The 14,822-nt window shown below is 43.9% G+C and overlaps 1 pseudogene; it reads left to right on the top strand.

Annotated features, from left to right (window-relative positions):
• Positions 1–694: 694 nt before the first annotated feature.
• Positions 695–14,485, top strand: LOC121508369 (annotated as a pseudogene).
• Positions 14,486–14,822: the final 337 nt, after the last annotated feature.

Genomic DNA, 14,822 nt, shown 5'->3' with positions numbered 1-14,822 from the left:
TTTGCTCTTTGGTGGAGAGTTGAGTAACACTGCTCTATAGCATAGTCCCTACAGTAACTATAAGTCTCAATGCACAGCAGAGGTTAGCAAAGCAAATCACCTTTTTTCAGGTTTATGGTTCCACACCTCCCCTGAAGCTCTGTGGTGCCCCCCAGGGGAGGCCTGCCTCACACTTTGAAAACCACTAATTTAGATTATATTTAGGAAAAACCTCACTGTGGACTGACTGGCGCGTCTAATTTCACTGACAGATAGCTCGACAGGCAGAGGCTACGTTTCTGTCAACCAGAATGCTAGCTAGCTAGCTGACAGGAAGTTGCGCTTGGTGAACGGGCCGTTAGGTCGATCCAGAGTTCGACTGAGACCGTGATTTCAATATGGAAGCCTCCGTGGATTGGCTTCAAGAGCTGTTTGAGTCCGCCTATTGTAAGCAGACGGCTGACGTCACACAGGGTTGGTCCAATTCTTTCTACAGTCTATGATCTGACCCGAATGGTCTGCTGGATTTCTGACACCTTTGATATTTTGTTTTGTATGACTCCAGACACTCCCACACAACAGAATAAACAACATCGGAAGATTTTTTCCTTTGTAAACTGTCAGGAGATGTCCCGACTTCTCTCATACAGTGTGGGCACTCAGGTCATGCACGACTAGCCGCACACAAATCGTGTGCAATGGTTGTGCGTTGTAAATGATTCAGACGCACAGTATGAGTTGACATTCTGCCATGACTGTCATATGGTTGGCTTAATATCACAGTGTATACCCAGCTTAAAGGTTAACCAAGCACTTGTAAAGTAAAACACTAATGCAGCTCACTATGACTTTATTTTTCTTTCAGGTTACATCCAAAAATGCCAATCTTCCCTAAAATCTTTCCTTGAAAAGGAAACAGAGAATTTGTGTCAGGGCCCAGAGGAAGATGGATCATCAACTCTTTCAGACAAGATCTATACGGAGCTCTACATCACCAAAGGAGGCAGTGGGGAGGTCAACACTGAACATGAAGTCATTGAATTAGAGTTTAAAAGGTGTCAGAGTGAGGAGACAAAAATTAACCTCAATGACATTTTCCAACCTTTATCAAATGAAGACAACCCACCTCGGAGAGTTCTGACCAAGGGAATCGCTGGGATCGGAAAAACGGTCTCTGTTCTGAAATTCACTCGGGACTGGGCGAGAGGGGACACCAACCAAACCTTTGAGTTTTTATTTCCATTCACATTTAGAGAGCTGAACCTAATCAAAGATAAGAGATTGAGTCTCATGGAGTTGATCACCCACTATTTTATAGAAGTGCAGGATTTGGAGGCCTCAGATTACAATCGTTTAAGGGTATTGTTCATCTTTGACGGCCTGGATGAAAGCAAATTGGATTTCAAGAAAAACAAGCTGTGCCGCAGCGTCACAGAGCCTAACACAGTGGACGTCCTACTAACCAACTTAATCAGCGGGAAACTAATGTGCAACGCCTCGGTCTGGATCACAAGTCGGCCAGCAGCATCCATGAAGATTCCCCTGGAGTACATCCACAGGGTGACCGAGGTCCGCAGCTTTAATGACGAGCAGAAAGAGGAGTACTTTCAGAAGAAAGTGACCGACAAGGTTATGGCTCAGAAGATCTTCCAGCATCTCCAGTCCAAGCCCCTGAGAAGTCTCTTCATCATGTGCCACATCCCTGTCTTCTGTTGGATTTCTGCCACGGTTCTCCAGAACCTTCTGACAGAAAGTCACGAAGGTGAGCTACCCAAGACGGTGACTGAGATGTACACACACTTCCTAATAGTCCTGCTGAAGATGACACAAGAGAAGGATTACCAGGACAGAGAAACAGACAGAGTGCTGATTATGAAACTAGGAAAGCTGGCTTTTGAACAGCCGAAGAAAGGCAACGTGATCTTTGATAAAAATGCCCTGAGAGACTGTAAGATTGACCTGATCCAAGCCGCGAGTTATTCAGGACTTTGTAGGCAGATCATCAAAAAAAGAACGTGGCCTTCACAAACATGAGATGTACTGTTTTATACATTTGAGTGTTCATGAATTTCTTGCAGCCCTGTACGTCTTAGAGACCTTCATTGATCGTGGAAAAAATCTACTTGGCAGATGGACAGATGTATGGACAGGAATGATGCCAAAACTTCAGTCAACCATCTTCCTCCACAGGAATGCTGTAGATATGGCTTTGACCAGCGACTACGGACAGTGGGACTTGTTCCTGCGCTTTCTGCTGGGTTTATCCCAGGATGAAAACCAGAGGCTCATTCAGAAAGTATTTGAATTCAAAGCAGGACGTCTGCTGAGCAACAAGGAGGTGATTAGCTACATTCACCAGAAGATTAAGAAGCAGACTTATACCAAACATAGTATCAATCTGTTCCACTGTCTGAACGAGCTGGGGGACCATTCTCTGGTAGATCAAGTCCTGAAGTACCAGAGCTCAGGATATATTGGTGAGATCTCACCTGCACACTGGTCAGCCTTGGCCGATAACCTGCTCATTTCCAATGAAGACCTGGATCTCTTTGACCTGACGAAGTTCTGTAAATCAGAGGACGCTCTGGAGAGGCTGCTGCCTGTGGTCAAAGTCTCAAAGACGGCTTTGTAAGTATTAAACCTCCTAAAACAAAACTGCTATAAGGGTGGTTTCATGTAGGGACCTGGGCCCAGATCCATAAACACTTGAACTCAAAGTCCTGTTCATTAGATCAGTGTGAACACTGGCGTACCAAACTAAAATCTGATCCAGGCTAACCTTGCATAGCAGATGGATTCGCCCATTTCCGTGTTTCTTTTCCGTGAATCCACCTTGCAAAGCTCCCGTCTGAACCGTTTGGGCCCGGTTAGAAAGTGACAGGACCAATCAGCATTGAGGAGCAGTACTTTAGCAGTCCTTTGGGCGGAATCGTGACATAGGCAAGTAGCAACAAGAGGCCGGTATAGATACGGTGACAGACATTAGTGTGGATGCTGCTAAAGCGCCAGTTTTATCAGAACTTGATGACTATGCTTCATTAAAACAAGAACAAAAAACAGTAGTGAGTTGTTTTGTTTTCAAAAACCACAAAAGTCGTGTACTGACATGTCTACAGTCGCCATGGTTCACATTATTCCTCGGTAGCAGCACATGTGCAGCTCGGTGGTGGCTACGTCATGTGTTTTGTTGCTCTGATTGGCCCGTAAAGATGTGACAGACAGTCACATCCAATCACCCCCTGAGTTTTTTTTTTCAAATCCTCAGCCCTTTCCCAAATGCTGTCTATGAGTGGTTTTCCAGATGGATGTGTGAAACAAATCCATCAAGCTGTCAGGTTACTGTTTTTTATACCCTATCATAGATGAAGTCTCTGAACATCTCTGAAATCTTTGGCGCCCCCTAGGGGTGCCAGGAGCCCAGGTTGGGAACCACTGATGGACTATCAGGCTGTTCACACTGCTAGTGTTCTTGCACTGGGGGTAGGGATGTTCTCTAACTTTATTTTAACTGAACACTGGTTAATTCTGCTGTTTTTTTACCTAAGCTGACTGACTGTAGGCTCACTGACAGAGGCTGTCGCTACATGTCATCAGTTCTCAGCTTTAAGTCGTCTGGTCTGGAGACGTTGGACCTGAGCAGAAATAATCTTGGCGACTCTAGAATGAGACTGCTTTCTGATGGCCTGAAGAGTCCCAACTGCAAACTCCAGAGGCTCATGTAAGGAGAGAACACTAGGACTTCCACTTTTAGGACTCTACAGGGCGCTTAGACCAAGAGTCACTGTTTTCTATGGAGCACTGATCATGTACAGACGTCCAGATGTGTTTTTGCAGAAAGTGTAAGAGAAAGTCAAAGCCTCTGAGTCTGATAGTAGATGCCAGTTTAGGATTCTCTTGTTCTTGCATTCTTTCTAGTGTCCAGCAGGAGGGGCTCTACTGTTACCCATGCCTGGTTAAACAACAGTCCTACTGAAAAGGAGAATGATTCCTTCAGTAAACCTATCCTCAATGTGTTTAAGGTCTTAATCTCTAGTTTAACGTCTTTGAGAACACAGCATGATGTTACTTTAGTAAATTATAGTAATTCAGAGTCAAATGGAGGATAAAGCTGGGGAGGATTTAGAGCAGAGCTGTCTGAGATTAGTCATGCAAAATCTAAAAGAAACACAGGAATCAGCAGCTCTTCTTAGATACACATTGTCTAAAACTTTTGTCCATCAAAAAAGGATCCTAATAATCTGTTTACTTTGGATCTATCCTCAAATGACCCTGATTGATCCGTTCACTCTCTGTCCAAGAACAAGTGCATCAGCTTCAAGGTTTGACAGATGGATCAGCCTGATGACAGACACAGAATCTGGACCATCAGCTTTGTACGCTCAGCTAGAATTAATGTTGGAGCTGAACTGGAATGTAGGCAGCTCCAAGTCGTCCTGCCAAAAACGCACAGTCAGCACCACAGCAGAAGCTAGCGCTAAACCAGCAACATGCACAAAGTCACTGTAGATAGTCAGATCTACCCAGTGGTGGACAGTAACAGAGTACATTTACTTGAGTACTGTACTGAAGTACATTTTTTCAGTATTTGTACATTACTTGAGTATTTGTTTTTTGGAAACTTGTGACTCCCACTCTACTACATTTCAAAGACAAATATTTTACTTTCAACTCCACTACATTTCTAGGAAGCTTGTCGTTCCTTGTTCCTTTTAAGTTCAGCACAGCTCTGTAGTCAGATGTTGGTGTTTTTCTTTTCTAAAATGCAATTGGCCACACCCTGTGCTCCTCACAGAAGGGAACCAATCACAGTCACCGCTCACACCTGGGATGGATTTGGAAATAGGCTATGTCATCCTCACTGTGTAGCAAGCTCTCCCGCTTTCATTCAAACAAAACTCGGCAATGGAGATGGCAGGAGAAACTCAAGCTGAAAAACCAGCGCACCCATGGCCATATCTCAGCTCCATGTTTGAGATTTCAGAAATGAGAAATGATTCATATCATTTCAAATGTCTTCTGTGTACACTGCAATCAAACTACATTTCTGCATTCAAGAACTCATTAGGTGGTTTCAGAAATTTACAAGGTTCTGTCAAAGCACTGAGAAAACAATACAGCAATGTACTGATATTAGAAAATGTACTTTGTACCTTTGAATACTTAAGTATTTTTAAAAGTAAGTACTTTAGTTCTTTAACTTGAGTAAAATTTCACTGAGCAACTTTTGCTTGTACTTGAGTAAGATTTGACTCAAGTACTGGAGTTCAATACTTTGTCCACCACTGGATCTACCTGAGTTCTCCTTTGGTGGCTGTATCATTTCACAGCATAAATCTGTGGTTGCAGGCAGAGGTTTGGTGAATATGCATGTATCTCATTCAGACTTATTCATTCCTCTTCTCCTAATCTACACCGTATTTCCTACAGGTTTGAGCTTTGTTCCCCTTTTTCTTTTGTACAGCTTAAATGGATGTAAAATCACCATGGAGGGATGTCAGTCTTTGGCCAGTGCTTTGACTTAAAACCCCTCACACATCAGAGAGTTGGATCTCAGCGAGAATAGATTCCAGGACAAAGGACTGCAGCCACTTCTAGGAATTCTTGACAGATGCTCTCTGGAAACTCTGAGGTAACTTTCAAACAGCAGTTTATCATTTCTAGAACTTTCTAAGAAATAGTCCAAATGTTCCTGAGGGAGGTGAATGTGGGAAAAATCTTTGGGTCATTAAATCCAACGGGTACGTCCTTTAGAGAGCAGGAAAAAATCAGGACCTGCCACACCAACATGTTAGATTCTGCTGTGGAGTTTGCCCAAATGATGTGGTGGGGAGGGAGTAGGAATCATCCGCTGGGGACAATAACTGTTAACTTCTGCTGAACTAAGAGCCAGGCGTCTCCCTGCAGGCTGTGTGACTGTGGCATCACAGGGAGTCTGGGTCTCAGACTGAATCCACACAACCTGAAAAACCTGGATCTGAGCAAAAACCATCTTACAGGACCCGCATTCAACCAGCTCTCTGACATTTTGAAGCACCCTGACTGCCAAGTGGAAAGACTTTGGTAAGTTTGATAGAGGAAAGACTCAAACCATTGGTTTTTAATTCAGGAGAAACAAAATGTTCAAGTCTTTGGAAATTTGGCACGGAACTGTAGAAATACTTGTATGATTGTAAAGCTGCATTGATAACCATAAACTTTCATATTAAAGCCTAGCTCAAAGTGTGCTGTCTAACTTATTCTCAGGATTAAATGGTTATTACCAGAGGTATTGGATTTAAATACACTATATTGCCAAAAGTATTCCCTCACCTGCCTTGACTCGCATATGGACTTTAGTGACATCCCATTCTTAATCCATAGGGTGTGGGCTTGTTTTTCAGGAGCTGGGCTTGGCCCCTTAGTTCCAGTCAAAGGAACTCTGAATGCTTCAGCATTCCAAGAGATTCTGGACAATTCCATGCTCCCAACTTTGTGGGAACAGTTTGGGGATGGCCCCTTCCTGTTCCAACATAACTGTGCACCAGTGCACAAAGCAAGGTCCATAAAGACATGGATGAGAGAGTTTGGTGTGGATCAATTTGACTGGCCTGCACAGAGTCCTGACCTCAACCCCACAGAACACCTTTGGGATGAATTAGAGTGGAGACTGAGAGCCAGGCCTTCTGGTCCGACATCAGTGTGTGACTTCACAAATGTGCTTCTGGAAGAATGGTCAACAATTCCCATAAACACACTCCTAAACCTTGTGGAAAGCCTTCCCAGAAGAGTTGAAGCTGTTATGGCTGCAAAGGGTGGACCCACATCATATTAAACTCTATGGGTTAATGGGATGTCACTTAAGTTCATATGTGAGTCAAGGCAGGTGAGCCAATACTTTTGGCAATATAGTGTACTTTGCTTTGGACAAAGGTGCTTAGCCTTTGAAATTATGTCAAACTCGTTTCTGAGTTCCTCCTTCAAAAACTCCCTCACTCATCTCCCACTGGCTTTTTCATGTTCCCTCCTCTTGACAAATGTATTTCTTTCTGCCATCTCGACCCATAGAGCAGATGTCCCCTGCTTCCAGGCTTTCCCATGATCTCGTTTCATGCAGCTATGTTTGTTTTTTACCATCATGAGCAGACAAACAGGGTTTGATTTCAGAATCAGGATGGTTCCTTTTCCATGAAGTGACAGCTACAAAAATGAGAAAGATCACAAGTTGCTCTTAGAGACCCTCAGTATGAAGGTTTTTAAAAAAGGAAACATTTTTCTGAAGGCTTTATAGGACAAGTCTACAAGAGGAAAGAGCTGACACCCTGATCTCTGCTCTCCTGCTGAACCCTTCCCACCTGAGGGAATTGGACCTTGGATTGAATAATCTCAGCGACAATGGAGCGACGAAGATCGCTGCTCTGCTGAAGGATCCAAACTGCAGAGTGGAAACACTGAGGTGAACCATAACGTTACCAACCCTGTCAGACCAGGTCCAGCTTTTTAGACAACAGACACATTCACTTATACCCCTTTCCCACTGGCCGAAAAACCTGTTTAAACCCGCTAACAATTGGCTTTTGTCAGCAGTGGGAAAGGCTCTAATCGGCATTCAGACCCGGGTCAACCGACCCTGCAATGGGTTTTTATCAGCTCGTCTCCGATCGGCTCCAGTGGGAACGTCACACCCGGGTGAACACGGGATGACTTTGGCATAATGTGCATATGTTTATATTAATACAAGTAATACATTTATGTTCCTTGCCTGTTGTGATCTCATGGATCCTTTTTGTTGTTGCACAGAAACTTTATTCTGTCAGCTATGCGTTTAAGCCTGATGAGGAGGCAGGAGTTTAAAGGCAGAAGTTTCACAGCACGGCAGCGCAGTTTAACGGCACATATAAACACAAAAATGCTTGTCTAGCTCACTCTTGTCATAATGAAGATATCTACTGAAAGCTGTTATTTTTTTGTGAACCAGTCAGGCTTCCACAGCCTTGGATTTCTCATGGTTTATCACATGAAGCGCAGCGCTTCCTGCGTAAAAACACAGCTGGAGAATGGGAGACTTTTCTAAAAGGTTGTTTCCATTTTCCTTTATCATATGTCTGCTCCTTGGAAATGACTATATATTCTTTTTTTTTTTTTTTTTTTAGTTTTCACCCTTAAATCTCAGTCTGAATAGTCTGCCATCTCCTGCATCAGCTGTTTAGCCTGATGACAGCTGATGGAGGGCACAGGAGTTTGGCAGGCTGAAGTTTCTGTTTTAAATCATTAAAAAGATCGGTTTGCCTAATATTTCCCAGAAGCAGATAGATGTGAAAAATGAAATGGAAACATTGTTTATAAAAGGTTCTCCTTTACTTTATTTGGCTGCACTCATAAGTAGGAAGCGCTGCACTTTGCTGGATAATCCACGACAAATTCAAGGCTGTAGGAGCTGAATATGTCAGTAGGACATTAATTACTCTCAGCAGATATCTTTGGTATAGAAAGACTGAGCTACAAAAGCAACGTGATGACATCAGCTTGATGTACCAGAGGAAAAAAACAGCCATGCAGCTCATCTGCTGGCGATCAGACCCGGGTCTACTGGCAATGGGAAAGGAGTCACTTGCCGATTGTTACCAGGTTTACCCGCGTTTAAAAAAACCTGCTTTTACACGCTAATTTTAGTGGGAAAGCGGTATAAGTTAGTCCACGTCTTTGGTGACTAGCCAGAGAACCAGCTAGGCCTGGGAACACAGCCCTGAACTTAATCCCTGCCAAGATCCGAGTTCCTGAAGGCCATAGGGTCACCCTGTGAATCCAAACCAACGCTTGACCAGTAAAATTCTGGATATCAAAGTGTTCTGGTTTCTATTTCTACTCCACGTTAGATCGTCCTCTGGTGTTTCAGTGAGCTTTAATTGTATGGAGGTAACTGCATTGGTCACATGGTTGAATGAAGAGGGATGTGAAGCATCAGCCAGAGCAAATGTAGCATGGCCCTCAGGGTTGTACTTTTTTTTGCCATAGTCAGGGGTCCAATGGTTCAGAGTTAGAGATCTGAACATAAAGAGCCCTATCCTTAGTGTTTCTTTGGCAGGTTTGGTAGCAGGTTGGGTGAAGTCAAACATCACTGCCCCTGTATTTAAGCATTAATGACTAAATCTGTTTTCCTGACAGGCTGGCTGATTGTGAGTTTTCAGAAGTCGGCTGTGCTGCTCTCGCTTTCTCTCTGAGATCAAACCCCACCCACCTCAAAGACCTGGATCTGGGAGGGAATAAGCTCAAAGACAACGGGGTTCACAGCCTTTCTGAGTTTTTGACTGACTCGCTTTGTGGACTGGAGAGACTGAGGTGAGTCCTAGGCTGTGTGTCCATGACAGTCTTCTTTTGCACTGGCAGCACTCAGGACCTCAGGTCCAGACCACTTCTGGTTGCTGACCAGTGAGTCTCTGATGATCTGATCCACTGTTCAATCTGTTTAAATGTCTTCCAGTTTGAACGTCTGCATGCTTACAGAACTCAGCTGCTCTTATCTGGGCCAAATCCGCTGCCCAGCACTCAAGGAGCTGGACCTGAGCTCCAACCAGCTGGGGGAGGCAGGGGTGGAGCATCTTTGTAAATGGCTGGGTAAACCTCAGTGCTGTCTGGAGATCCTGAGGTGAGGAGCTTCTAAATGTTTGTCAATCAGTCCACTTACAGCAACAATATGTAACAAGTCAGTACCGTGTTCCTCGGCGCCCATCAGAGGTCTACAACTGATCCTGTTTCCACCAACTCACCAATAACAAGAGCTTCAAGCTTTTGTTTACATTCAATTTAGCCAATTTCATGTGAAGTAGACAGTCATTTTAACGAATTGCCGTAATGGTCAATTTGCTCTAACATGGGAAAACGCCAAAGACTTTCAAATAAGTCAACACTTTGTTTTTACAAACACATGTAAGGAAGTTTAGCCTATCCAACCAAATAGCACACACACAAGCCACGAAAACACTCAACCTTACCTCTAAGAAATGATTAAATTTTAGCTCCAGGAATCCTTTAACAGATATATCCCGGACGAGCCCCCATTTACGTTACGACCCAGCTCGTGAGGGGATAGGGAGGTAACATAAAAACCAGATTGTGTGGTTCATCAAAAGTTATTTATTAACAAAGAAGTAAAAAATGTTCACAAATCTAAAGGTGAGGCTAATAGCAAAAGAGAGGGCATGCAGGTGCTGATTACATAAATTATGAACTAGAGCAAAAGAGAGTAACTAGAGTTTGAAGTGCTACCTTACCTTAGTGAAACAAAATGGAAAGAAAACCTAGCTCCCTACTCTCTCTAACCAACCAAAATACAAGTGAAACAGCAGCCCTAAACCTAGTGACTCTAACAAAGCAAAAGTACTAAAGTCAATGTGTGTGTGCTCCTAAAGATGACTAGATTCCTAGCCCAGACAAGAGAAACACCAGTGCCTCCTAACAAGAAATACTAAGTCACATAACTGGAAGTTGAACAATATGACTAAAACCAACACTAACAAAGAGGCACAGAGGCCAGCTGAATCAAATGAAGCTGGGCCCAGACTGAAAGGTGGACACGCTTTTATAGCTGCAGGTTCTCAGGTGCTCCTCTCTGATTGGTTGATTGACCTAGCAGGGCTGCACACCAATCAGGCTTGATAGCTGAAAAGACACCATCACACATACCACACACACACACACACACACACCCACACACCCCTACACACACACACACAAATGCAAACACACACAGAACACTCCAGAGTGGGGTTAGTCACCTTTCAGGAGAGGGAGTACAGCTGTGGCCGTAACAACTGGTGCTTCAGTGAGCTTTAATTGTATGGAGGTAACTGGATTGGTCACATGGTTGAATGAAGAGGGATGTGAAGCATCAGCCAGAGCAAATGAAGCATGGGCCTCAGGGTTGTAGTTGTTTTTTTTTGCCATAGTCAGGGGTCCAATGGTTCAGAGTTAGAGATCTGAACATAAAGAGCCCTGTCCTTAGTGTTTCTTTGGCAGGTTTGGTAGCAGGTTGGGTGAAGTCAAACATCACTGCCCCTGTATTTAAGCATTAATGACTAAATCTGTTTTCCTGACAGGCTGGCTCGTTGTCGGTTTTCAGAAGTCAGCTGTGCTGCTCTCGCTTCCTCTCTGAGATCAAACCCCACCCACCTCAAAGTCCTGGATCTGTGCTTGAATGAGATAAAAAACAATGGGGTCCGCAGCCTTTCTAAGTCCTTGACTGACTCGCTTTGTGGGCTGGAGAGACTGAGGTGAGTCCTAGGCTGCGTGTCCATGACCATCCTCTTTTGCACTGGCAGCACTCAGGACCTCAGGTCCAGACCACTTCTGGTTGCTGACCAGTGAGTCTCTGATGATCTGATCCACTGTTCAATCTGTTTAAATGTCTTCCAGTTTGAAAGGCTGCAATCTTGCAGGACTCAGCTGCTCTTATCTGGGCCAAATCCGCTGCCCAGCGCTCAAGGAGCTGGACCTGAGCTCCAACCAGCTGGGGGAGGCAGGGGTGAAGCATCTTTGTGAATGGCTGGGTAAACCTCAGTGCTGTCTGGAGATCCTGAGGTGAGGAGCTTCTAAATGTTTGTCAATCAGTCCACATACAGCGACAATATGTAACAAGTCAATACCGTGTTCCTCGGCGCCCCCCCCCCCCCCATCAACAACATGCAGATGCCCAGCATCAGACCTGCAGCTGACTGCTTCACAAAGTTCTCGACAGCTTCATCCGTCACTCTCATACCCCTTTTCCATCAAAAGAACCAGGTGCTCGTTTGGTGCTGGTGCTAGTGCCAGTGCTTAGTTGGTTCTAATCACATTCTTCATAAGAACCGGTTTGGTTTTTCATCGGCAAGGAGCCAAGTTGGAGCCACGTCACTGCGTCACCGTAAAACGTCAGTACGTCACTGCATACGCAGCCTTTAACCAAAGGACGCTCGCGCCATGCGCAAGTAAACAAAGCAATGGAGGAGATCATCGTATACATGCGATCGATGTTCCTGGCTTTGCAAGCCTGTATAAAGATCCAGAGCCAAATGTAAAACAACTGCTACAGAATATCCGTCTTCATTGGAGTCACAGGGAACAGAGACTACGTTTGAGAATACAGGTAATTATCAGACACGTTAGTGTTAGCCTTTGCTAACACTACTACTTAGCCTCGACTACGCTTGCATCAAGTACATAGCAGTTAAACAAACGTAATAAATTGACGATATGTTTGTTTATGATTATAGATGGTCTTCAGGCTGACTGTGAGGAGGTGCATTCTAAAAGAAATGACTACAAGCTGGAGCTGAGCAAGAAAATGTCGATGACCTGCTGTGTACTCCATAATGTTTAACCATGCAGATCGGTGATTTTCTTTGTGTGTGGCTGAAGGCATGCTGTTCTATCCAAATAAACTGTTTTTTGTTTCGTACCCAGCGCTGTTGTTTGACTTGTTTGTTTGAGATGAGGAAATCACCATTTCATTATTTACTGAAATGCCCCACTTTTTATGTCAGTATAGCATGAACTTATTACATTTTCCATAGATTTATCGAAATCAACAATACAAATCAAGTAATATATGTGCTAGAGTAGGACATTATCTATCTAGCTTGGTATGAAAAAAGAAAACTCACATGCTGCTATGTTTGAAATTGAAAATGTGTGGATGAACTCATTTTTGACACTATTAGCCCCTTTTCATTATTTCATTCCTGCATATTTTTGCCCCTTTGTGCCACTCCAAAGCACATTTTGCCACTCTCTAACCCCTTTAATCCCTCACTCAGGACATTTTTGCAATGTTTCTGCCAGTCTTAACCCATTTTTTTAAAAGGATATTACTAATAATGGCTGAAGAGTAAATTTCTGTAGAAACAGATCAACATCAGATCATTCTAAAGCTATTTAAACAGTAATTGTTTTTGGGGTGAATTTAAAAGCTGCAGACATTTGAAGCCAAAAGATACTCTTAAAACCAGAGCCTGATTTGGCCCTCGGGCCGCCAGTTAATGATCAGTGGCTTATGGATGAAACATGCATCTCTTTTTACAAATAACTTTATTTACACAAAGTACAAATGAACATAATCACAAATAAACTTTTAAACCAAACTATTTGGTCCGAGAGGAAGACGAAGAAGACGAGCTGCAGGATGGAACAGGCGTGCTGCAAGATGGGACTGGCGATGCTGGCTGTGGTAACAGAGCCTCCAAATCCAAGGTCGACGACTCTAAAATGAGCAAGAAACGTTGTTACCATAGAGTTCAGTAATATAATTAAACGGGCCATCGTGTAACAGCGAGGGAAGTTCTGAATACAGGTCTTGCAGGGAATTATTGCTGCTGCTTTTTTTCAGGATTCTTAAGGCATTGTTATTGTTTGTTAGCTTACTAGCGGCTAACTGGCCTGCAAACAATAGCACGCACCACGTTAGCTGGCGTAACGTTCATAATATTGATGAGGGAATATTGTAGCAAGTGTATTCATGGTAGGCGAACAACAGGGTGAATTAAAACTTACCAGGATCAGTAACTGTGGTCTGCAGAATGGAGCCAACCAGCACGTACTCCGTCTGTGGCCAAGTTCAAAATGGCTGTTTTCCACCATGTCATGATAACCCCACCCCATGTCCCCTGTCCCCCCTTAGGCCAGTTTGCTCTGGCCCTCGCTCTGGCCTAGCAAAGAGTTGATGCTTGTTAAGCACCAGTTTTTAGCACCTGGAGCCAGTGCTTTGTTGGTGGAAACAGAAAGAACCGGTGCTAACCCAGGCACTAGCCTGGAACTAGCCCTAGCACCAGCTCGGTAGAAAAGGGGCATCTGTTTCTTCAGCCTTTGTATCAAACAGCTCTGAGATGGGATAACTGGCTTCTTTTTAGCACAAGGCTGGTGTGTGGACTGTAAAGATGTACAAACTGCTCATGACAGGATCACGGCCCACTGCCAAAGATACACAGGGACGCCCTGTGGACATGAAAACACTGTGTTCTTCCTGTCTGAACTTCCTGTACAGCTAGATCCACCTGAAACTACTTGGGAAAGTGGAAAAGTTACAAATTGTTGCTTTAAAGTTCCTCCTTTTGTCCCTGACAGGCTCACATAGATGGTAGCAAAAATATCTCAGAGCAACATTTAGAAACAGACCGCTGTTCCACTTTAAATATGGCACTCAAAGTGCTTTTATTCAGTCTCCACAAACGTGTTTTCATCAATTTGGGAATCTGATGGATTATATCAAATCAAAGATGTGCAGGAAACTCCTAGTGAGCGACTTTAAGGACCTGAGAGGTGATTACCAGGTGAGAAAGCCTACTGAAGTCTTGTTTTCAGCTTCTATTTTTTGTCTCTCAGGTTGTCTTGGCTGTCAGGTAGAAGCTGTGAGGATCTGGCCTTGACTCTGAAGAAGACTTCACAACTCAGAGAGCTGCACCTGAAGGGGACTAGAAAAGAGGGGCCTGGTCTGGAGCATTTGTATAACCTAGAGAAGGATGATCAAAACACACTGAAGATTCTTACAGTCACCAACTGATCAGATAATCAGCCACAAGAACCAGGACCAAGAGACTCGGTTTCCAAAGACCCACTACCTACTACTATAGAGCTGTTTGGATTTTATCTGGCTTTTCTAAAGGAGGCAGAACAGGGGGAGGGGGAGGGGGTTAAGGATCTGCTCCACTGCTATAGTTTCTCTGTAAGCTTCATCCATTATACACTAAACAACAGTCTTCTCCTCTGTGTTTGCTCTGACGCCACCTTGTGGCAAAAGTCATGCAGCACATCTTTCTCTTCACAGGTTAACAACAGCTGCAGAAATAATGATCCAGTTTAGAAAAAGACACCAACACTGGCAGTAAAAAGGCTCAAAT

The sequence above is a fragment of the Cheilinus undulatus genome, linkage group 4 (assembly GCF_018320785.1).
Source record: "Cheilinus undulatus linkage group 4, ASM1832078v1, whole genome shotgun sequence".
Classification (NCBI taxonomy): domain Eukaryota; kingdom Metazoa; phylum Chordata; class Actinopteri; order Labriformes; family Labridae; genus Cheilinus; species Cheilinus undulatus.
Note: the sequence above shows the minus strand (reverse complement) of the source record. Positions and strands in the feature narration are given on the sequence as shown.